This window comes from Coenobita brevimanus, chromosome 89, assembly GCF_032717465.1.
Source record: "Coenobita brevimanus isolate Jiangsu-jjx chromosome 89, ASM3271746v2, whole genome shotgun sequence".
NCBI classification, from domain to species: domain Eukaryota; kingdom Metazoa; phylum Arthropoda; class Malacostraca; order Decapoda; family Coenobitidae; genus Coenobita; species Coenobita brevimanus.
This window is the reverse complement of record NC_137042.1, coordinates 29,564,776-29,574,261: the sequence shown is the minus strand read 5'-3', so window position 1 is coordinate 29,574,261 and position 9,486 is coordinate 29,564,776.

Sequence of the window (9,486 nt, the reverse complement as noted above, 5' to 3'; positions counted from 1 at the left end):
ATGATCACGACAAGTAAGACTGCAAGGATGTTGTTGAGAACGAGAGATACGATAATGATGCTGATAACTTCGACAAGGCTAACGACGGTAACGATGATGAGAGAGAGAGAGAACCAAAAACAAAATAAGCAAGTCAAATCATTAGAGTCATTAGCACCACAGTTCGACCCATTAGCCTAAGTAAAACTGCCTCCCTGGCCCATTATCTGTAATTAGTCACATGTCGGGCGTGAATTAAGGACATTGAGCAGGGAACGGGAAGTCGAATTAGGCTCTCATTATCTCCCCACAAAAACGCCCCGAAAAAATTAATCGTCCAGCATGACACACCCAGTTGAATAAAATCATCTTTGTTGAGTAAAAACCGTCGCACATCAACCTTAACAGAATAGCAGAGCTGTGCCGACCATGAGGAGAGTTCATATAGTAAAGCTACAGTAATATTTTTTACCCTATAATACTGGCGACTCTGGTGTAATTATTTCCTGTTCCTGACCCGATTTCCCTCGAGTGGTTGTTATTCGCATTGTTTGGTCTTCATTATTAAGCCTTTGTGGAGTGTGGACATAGGGGTTATATTACCAGCCCCAGTGCAAGTGTGGCGACCTGCAAAGCCACGCACCTGCCATTCACCTGATGGAGGGTCTCATTTGCAAGGCACCTGTGTTAATTACCTTAATGGATTATTTGGCCAGCAGGAATTATATATAAATTCCACAGTAAAAGGTTGGGCATTTTTCTCATCAGTAGCGAGGCGAAATAGTTATAGGTAGTTGTAGTAGTAGTGATATTAACAGGGGTGGTGATGGTGATCGTGGTGGTAGCAGTAGTAGTAGTCGCAAATACCAGGCACATCTTAACTTGGACCCGGAGGACTGCAGTCTGAAGTTGCTATTATTCTGCAGTCGGTCATCCTTCTTTCGGGAGATAGGGAGGGGATTGAGGGACGTTTGTATAATCCGGTAGCTCCCTCGCCTGGCCATATAAGTCCCGCCACAAGCGATACTGATTTTTTATTTTTTATTTTTTTTTTTATTTTTTTTTTTTATAGACATGTTCTCTCTACTTTTTGTTCCCCCTTCCATGGACAGTGACTCTCGCCTTCATGTTGTAACACCGATATAACCAGGCGGCTCCACTGCCAGGTTATACAATAAAACCTCAACTGCTTCACTGTCCTCCAAAAGGAAGATGGTGGACTGCAGGAAGAGGGTCGACCTAAGCCTGCAGTCTACTGGGCTTACGTTTTCGGTGAGCCAGGCGTCACAAAAACAACCCATAGGCGTCATTTTCATCACATTCTTGCAGGCGATATTATTAAGTTTAGAGAATACTGCTTGTAGTGAGGGGATTATGGAAGGCTGTATCTTAACCCCCTATGATTGTAATGTCTCCTAAGTTAAAGAATATCACCCAAAAGAAGGAAAAATAAACTCTGGAAAATCGTCCTCTTTGGGAAGCACAGTCAGGAAAAGAAAAGTATAAAATGTAGTATATTATCACCAAGAGGGGAAGATCAGACACAGGGGCACAAAGGCAATGGAGAAATATTGGTAAAGGACAATTCTCTTCCCGCTGTGGTCAGTCGATTTGGCCGGTGTAGGAGTGGCGTGTGTTGTATGCCAGACGATTTGCCTGGTGTCGGGGTGGAATGGGTCACAGACCAGACGATTTACCCTGTGTCGGAGTGGAGTGTGTGGCAATCAGTCAGAGGGATGCAGTTAACCTGATTGTGCCTCGCGGTCAATCCTCCCCTCCCCCTTATGTACCTGATCCTCACTGCACGACTGTCGCCGAGCGGTCTGATTGCATGGCTCTGAGTGTGTGTGTGTGTGTGTGTGTGTGTGTGTGTGTGTGTGTGTGTGTGTGTGTGTGTGTGTGTGTGTGTGTGAGCTTGTTTGTGTAGCGCCTTATATCATTCTTTGTGTCCTGACTTTCACTACTTAAGCCTCTTACCTACAGACTTGCCTGCAGCTCATGTCCCAGTATAATGAAAAAAAAAAAAAAAAAGAATACGTGTTTTTATATATTACTAAGACGCATTCTTCTTTAACCAGGGTACGGCGTGGTATATTATGCTGTGTTCCTCTTGATTTCAGACAACAGAATTTGTCATAGAGTTAAGAGCATTTTGAAAGGACTGACATCATTTACTAGGTTACCGTCTTAAGTATATTTTTCGCTATCACCAGACGCTGTATTCAGACGTTTGGAATTTAGGGAGTTTAATATGGCGTTCATTAAGGCTTTCACTACATGAGGCTCATCCTGACGATTAGAACAGTCTTTTGGTTGCCGGGGTACAAAGATGAGTCCACGTACTGATGGGATTAAGAGGAGTAGTAACACCACGTAACACTAACTGATGGTGCTGAAGAGGAACACCTTTACGTGATGGCGCTGATTTAACAGGGAAGCCCCTCTGTTCAGCACCACAATTATACCTTGATTTCATCCATGTCGCCCAAAAGAGGGAAGATGCGTTGTAGGGCAGGGAAAACATCAGGCTGCAGTCTACCGGGTTCACGATTCAGATGAGCCTGGGACCATGATAACAACACTGATAATGCTGATAATTCTCCGACTCATTCTTTATCCAATACTGTACCCATTCATCACAGTCCCTCACACGAACATCACGTTGCCCTTCCTCTGGCTAAAAATTTCCTGCTCGGTTCATCTCTTGGACTTAACGTGACAGATTGCATTGTTTGTCTTGCTAAGCCGGCTGGGGGAGAGAGAGAGAGAGAGAGTCTGCTATGTGTGTTTATACATGCGTGTGGTTGTGTCTGTGGTGTGTGGGTGAACGTATTTTCGGGGGATGACCAGGCTCGCCGATTGTGACACACCGCAGCCACCAAAATGCCAGCGGTCAAGGGCATCACACATTAGCTTTTAATTATCACGAAAAATACCCACCATTCATCAAACAGCACAGCCGCGTCCGCATACACGACCACTGTTTTTCTTTGCACGTCGCCGCCAACAGAAACATGAGGACTGCGTTGACGGGTCGGGATAACAAGTGGGAAGTGATTGATTGATGAAAAAATAACACGTTTGTTGAAATCTCCATGGCAAATAGCGCATGTAAATGAGTCTGACCTTTGGATGATACAATGCATATACGTATATCTCGAAAATTGATGGTGTTTGTCACCATGCATCAGCGCTCTCCTGGTTTTGACTGGTTGAAATTGGATGATGCCATTTTTACAATCAGCTTCTTTTCATTTGCCGGAACTGGCCTACTCTCACAGCTTAAGTACTAAATAGTGGTTGCTTGAAATTCGATAATCCCGAGTTTTGAAGAAATGAGTCTCCTTGGTATCTAGTCAAATCAACCCCCCCCCCCCAGTCTGACTTAACTTGGCCATCAACTGAGCTGAAACAAAAAATCGATGCTTATTTTTTACTAATACTTGATTTTTTTTTCAACATAGGAAAGGCAGTTTTTGTTGAGGGTTTACTTCGAAAAATCCCTCCAGAACTAAAATAAAAAATCGTCAGCGAACAGTAAGAATAAAAAAAAAAAAAAAATGACGTAATGGACTCACTGGTAGAATTTCCTTAAGGAGCCATGTTTTTTTTTTTTTTTTTTTTTTAAGACCCTACCACGCGATTCTGTTCAGTTTAGGAGGAAAAAGATTAATTTTTTTCCTCCTCACCCATTTCAGCTCAGTAGATCATGAGGTGTAGTTAGAGTGAAGGGGCTAACTACGTCATATAGTTACGACAGAAAATTGATCGTAAGTTAGTTTAGGGAATTGATCGCAAGTTAGTTTTGTGAATCCAAGCCATAAGGAGGACGTTTATAGGCCAACATGCTTGACCCCACTTTGACCTCACTTTGATCTCACTTTGACCTCGTATTGACTTCGCTTTGACCTCACTTTGACGTCGCTTTGACCACTCTGACCTCACTTTGACCTCACTTTGCCATCGCTTTGACCTCACCTTGACCTCACTTTGACCTCGCATCATTATGTATTGGGTTCCGATAATGCTCCGCGCCTCATACACCCATTCATCCTGCCTATACCTCGCGATACACAGGGGCATATTTCACACCAGCCCTTCGCTAAACACACTCCTTTCACTCTAACGTGGCCTAAAATTGCCCCATCTCCATCTGGAACCCTGAGCTGTAACAGGATTTTAACACAAGGGAATGATGCTAGTCATGAAGAAGTGCTAGGGAAGGGATGTAGAGCCATAATATAGTCCTTTTCCGCATCTGAGCTACGTGAAATAAGTTACAAAAAAGACGGAAAATCTAGGCCAAGTTAAGGTGAGCGAACGGTAAATTTTCGGTGATAGATAGGGATGCCTGATAGTAATAAGTAGTCGATTTGTCTTCATCTGGCGGAACTGGGTCACTGCCGCAACTTGAGCACTGAATGGAGGGCTGCGTGGCATGGATTTCGTCCCTCATACCTCTCACTAAAAAGACATCTCGCTTACTGTGAAGGAAATTGGCTGGTGGTAGCGAGATTACGTGCAAATGATATCCTCGGATGGAAGTGACGGAATAGATAGATAGATTGATAGATAGAAAGGTAGGTAGATAGATAAATAGATAGATAGACAGGCAGATTGATAGACACACTGATTTATTGATTGATGAATAGGTAACAGAACTTCCATACATCAGTCAAGAAATTACACCATATATCGGTTACTTCATAAAAAATAAATACATAAGTAAACAAATAACCAGATAGATAGATAGACAGACAGACAGATAGATGGATAAACCCCCTAAATAAATAGATAAAACTCGATAAATCTACCCAGTGACCCCCTTCAAGGCCTCTCTTCCTTTTTCCTATAGAGTCTTGCTTGGGAAATGAAAAGTTTGGTGTGGCAAGTACCAATTAGGCTGGGAGTGCCAAAAGCCACCTCTGAATGCCCCTAATTATAATGAGAGAGAGAGAGAGATAGAGAGAGAGAGAGAGAGAGAGGCTATTTTTTCTTGGAGGGTCGAGGTGTTTAGAAACGAGGAAGTGGAGAGAAATGAGAGAGAGAGAGAGACAGGTGAAAATGAAAATGATTTGGGAACGTGGGCTTGAGCATAAACACCGTAGGAAAATTAGAGAAGATGAGAGGCTTCGTGTTGCATAATTTTTTTTCATAAAATGGAGAAATGATCGTTGCAACCTTGAATTCACACACACACACACACACACACACACACACACACACACACACACACACACACACACACACACACACACACACAAATACCAGTGAAATTTCCTTTTGAAGTCTCTGGGCGCCTGTGTAGTGGGTCAGGGAGGTGGGGATTGAGGGGGTGAGGGGAGGGGGGCGAAGTTGAGGAGGTGGAGGTGAGGGTAGGAAGTTTGGAGTGGGGGAGAAATGTAATGTTGGCTTTGAGGGAGAGGCTTAGAATGGGGAAGGGAGTATTTAGGAGTGTGGGGAGGATATAAAGGGGGAAGTGGGAGTCTGGAATGAGGAGGTGGGGAGGAGGGAGAAGTTTTGGTTGCAAACATGGGATCAAAATTTTCATTGATGTAGTCAAATGCATCACAACGCAGACTTCCAAATATCACTTGGATAGGTGGCTTCACATTCCCAACTAAATTATAATAATGATAATAATAATAATAATAATAATAATAATAATCACGTATGAATAATGGAAAGATTATATTTAGCTGTTTTTCCTTACAGGTCGTGGAAGAGTAAATCCCAACGCAACATTGCAACACTGGCGATGTTACCTGCCCATACATCTCTACAGAATAAGGTAATGTAGAGTGTATTTTCCATGTTTCCATTCTTGTAAAACTATTTCCTCAGTTTTTCTGCATTTAATTATTTTTTTTATTTGTCTGCCTGGTAGTCATATACCTATCTATGTCTGTATCTCTAGCTAGCTAGCTAGACGCCTGAATCTCAGGAGTGGCCACAAACGAATGGCGTGCATGTCACCCTGTCCTCCGCCATTAGTCTGTCCATCTTTTAGACCCACACCCCCTCACTAAACTTGCAGAACATACAGCTAAGAGAGAAATACAAAGGTTCTTCCTCATCCCAGAAGAATAATATTCCCCTGTGTCTCTGGTCACCACCGCCCACATATCCATGCAGTCCTAACAAACCCCAGTGAAGGTGCCTCTCTCGTGTTTGTTATCCGCTCTGTGCTTACTCCGCTGCGACCTGTGGAGCTGATGTCGCAAGGAAGATTAACTAGCTCATTATTTGCTCCAAAACACAGGAATAACTAGAAAGCACGCAGAGAGTGCATACTTCCGCGAACGGCGATAGAATTAATGATATACCGTTGTGCTTCCGCGTTCGTACCAGAGGAACACTTCTACGTACGGCATCACATACATCATTGTACGATCATAAACTGCCCTGGTACACAATCTCTGTGAGCACATACTTCCGCCAACACCTATAAAATTTATTATTTAACTCTGCCTTTGGAATGAGATCCACTGCATAATCTAATCTACTGTTCCATGCCCCTCTGCCTTCCTGTTCCCTAGATTTCATTGAAATCAGGTGACAAATTTTTGAAAAGTTTTGTACACAAACAGACATGAGTGAACACATAACCTCTGTCCAGCTTCGTTAACGGAGATAGTTACACGAGCCATGATAATATGATGTTTTCTCAGGAGTCTTGCATGTGGGCAGCATTTCTCGATCTCTTATCTCTGTGAGGTGTGGGGGCCCGAGAGACTTTTCGAGCTGGGGGGGTTATGTGTAGCCATCATGATCAGTGCGAGACACCTTAACTCATTCACCAAGGGAAGGTCTTTCTTCATTTCATTCTTGTCATCTCCTGACGATTTTATTCAGTTTTTGGGAGACCTTTTTAACTGGCTAAGTTAGATATGGCCCTTATTCACCCCGTCAGTACTAGAAGTCCATCCCTACTTCAATACACTCCTCTGGGACTTGAAAGATTAAACTTAAAAAAGGCGTCACGCTATTTTAAGGTGCCAAGTTCGGTTAAACTGAGTAGACGAGGCAAGAATGGTATAGTAGTGGTAGTAGTAGTGGTAGCAGCGCTCCCACGCTGAAGTGGATGTGAACCCCGTGGACTGTAGGCTTAAGTTCCTCTTCTGCAGGCCACCATCGTCATTCTGGGGTGTTAGGGAGGAAGTTGATGGCCATTGTATAACCAGCCAGTGTGTCCGCCTGGCTATATCTGTGCCACCACGTGAAGGCGTCCATGGCCAGCACCAGCAAGATAAGTGTAAGAAAGGTGTATTGAGAGGGTGAAAATTAGCTGAGAAAGAGTTTATGGACGCCCTTTATAATATGGAAGGATAATTTAAGTAGGTTATGCGTCTCAACACAGTTATGTAAGTGGATTAGCCTGGGTGGGTGTAATTAATCACGACCAGGTAGAGGCGTGATCAAAGACGGAGGGAAGAAATTAACGAGGAACTTAATCGCCTGGAAGCAATCAACTCCAGACGTTATGTGACCTAGAGGCCAATTCAACCACGAAAGATATATATATATAAGGGAAAAAGTGTGTGTGTGTGTGTGTGTGAGAAAGAGAGAGAGAGAGAGAGAGAGAGAGAGAGAGAGAGAAAGAGAGAGAAAAAAAAAATGGGGCGAGGAGGAAGGGCAAGATTGTGGCTGCGTATATGTCGTATTTGTGAATTTATTCATATAACTGAACATTTGTAGTAATAATTGTAGCCGTAGGTTCATAGTGACGTGAACCCAGTAGACTGCAGGCTGAAGATTCCCTTTCGCCCCTCAGACCATCATCCTCCTTTCGGGGGATAGGGAGGGAACTGAGGGACGATTGTGCAACTGAGCAGCTCCACCGCCTGGCTAAATTGACGCAACCACGTGAAGGCCTCCCTCCTAGGACTCGCTTGGCTGAATAAAATACTATGACGTTGAGTTGTCCCCGCCATGAGAGGGTTACATACAAGCGCAATTACCGCGAGTTCACTTTGGCTTTATTACCTCCGGCGAAATATAGAGGAGGGAGGTCAGGCATGAATTTCCTGTGTCCTCGCTGTTGTGGCGGCGTTCAGGGAAATTGTGTGTCTGTGTGTGTGTGTGTGTGTGTGTGTGTGTGTGTGTGTGTGTGTGTGTGTGTGTATGGTCTGAAGGTAAATTGTCGGTTGTGCAAGCTCATTACTCTCTCTCTCTCTCTCTCTCTCTCTCTCTCTCTCTCTCTCTCTCTCTCTCTCTCTCTCTCTCTCTCTCTCTCTCTCTCTCATGCACGCGAATGATATTGTATTTTTTTTTTCTTTTCTGCCTTTTTTTTTCACTCTATTTTCTCACCATTTCTGCATTTTTTAACTTCCTCTTATCTTCGTTGCCTTATTTCCTCTTCGCTACCCTTCTCCTCTTCTTATTTCTCTCATCTTCGCCATTTCTCTTCTTCTCTCATCCTCCCCTCCCTCTTCCCTGTAGGCTTTTACACCCCCCCCTACACACACACACACACACACACACACACACACACACACACACACACACACACACACGGCAACAGACTGATCCTACCAACATTTTTGCCTTCTCGCTTTTGCACACACACACACACACACACACACACACACACACACACACACACACACACACACACACACACACACACACACACACACACACACGGCAGCAAACAAATCCCACCAGTATTTTTACATTCGCTTGTCTAGGTTGCATCTACACTAGGCAGGTGAAGGGGACACCTGTTCAAATCACTGCACTCTCACAATACTATATTTTTCCTAACACTTTTGCAGAATGGAATATCGTGACAGAGGGTGAGAAAACCGTATTGTTCTAGAATGCCTGTGGAGTTTTTATTGTGTGTTAGGGAGTGGGTGTTGTGAGTGGGAGGGGTTTTGTGTGCGTGGGGGAGGTTTGTGTGTGTGGGGGGAGGGTTTGTGTGTGTGTGTGTGTGTGTGTTGGAGCGTTGTGTGTGGGGGTTGTGTATGGGAGATGTTGTGTGTGTGTGTGGAGACTGTGTGGGGAATATATGGGGGGTTTGTGTGTGTGTGTTTGTTTTTGTGTTTGTGTGTGTGTGTGCTTACCGTTTGTGTTTGCACGTGTTTATGTGCTTGTTTGTGTTTATATGTGTGCTCATGTGTGTATGTCTATTTGTGTTTAAAAAAGAATTCATGCTTGTGAAAAAATGCACACGTTATTGTTAGCGTGTCCAGCTGCACTGCACAGACTAACGAGGCGTAATGCACCTTGTCAACATGCAGTCAGGTGTGTGCATTATTAAGCTTTTTATACAACAGAGAGAGAGAGAGAGAGAGAGAGAGAGAGAGAGAGAGAGAGAGAGAGAGAGAGAGAGAGATCCATTTTTTAAACCAGTCGATCAGGTGGTGCAGGAGAGGGACGCCTTCACGTGGTGGCACCTATATAACCGGGCGGCTCCACTACCTGGTTATGCAAAACTTCCCTCAGCTCCCTCCCTATCCCCGGAAAGGAGGAGGATGGACTGCATGATTAGGGGAACTTCAG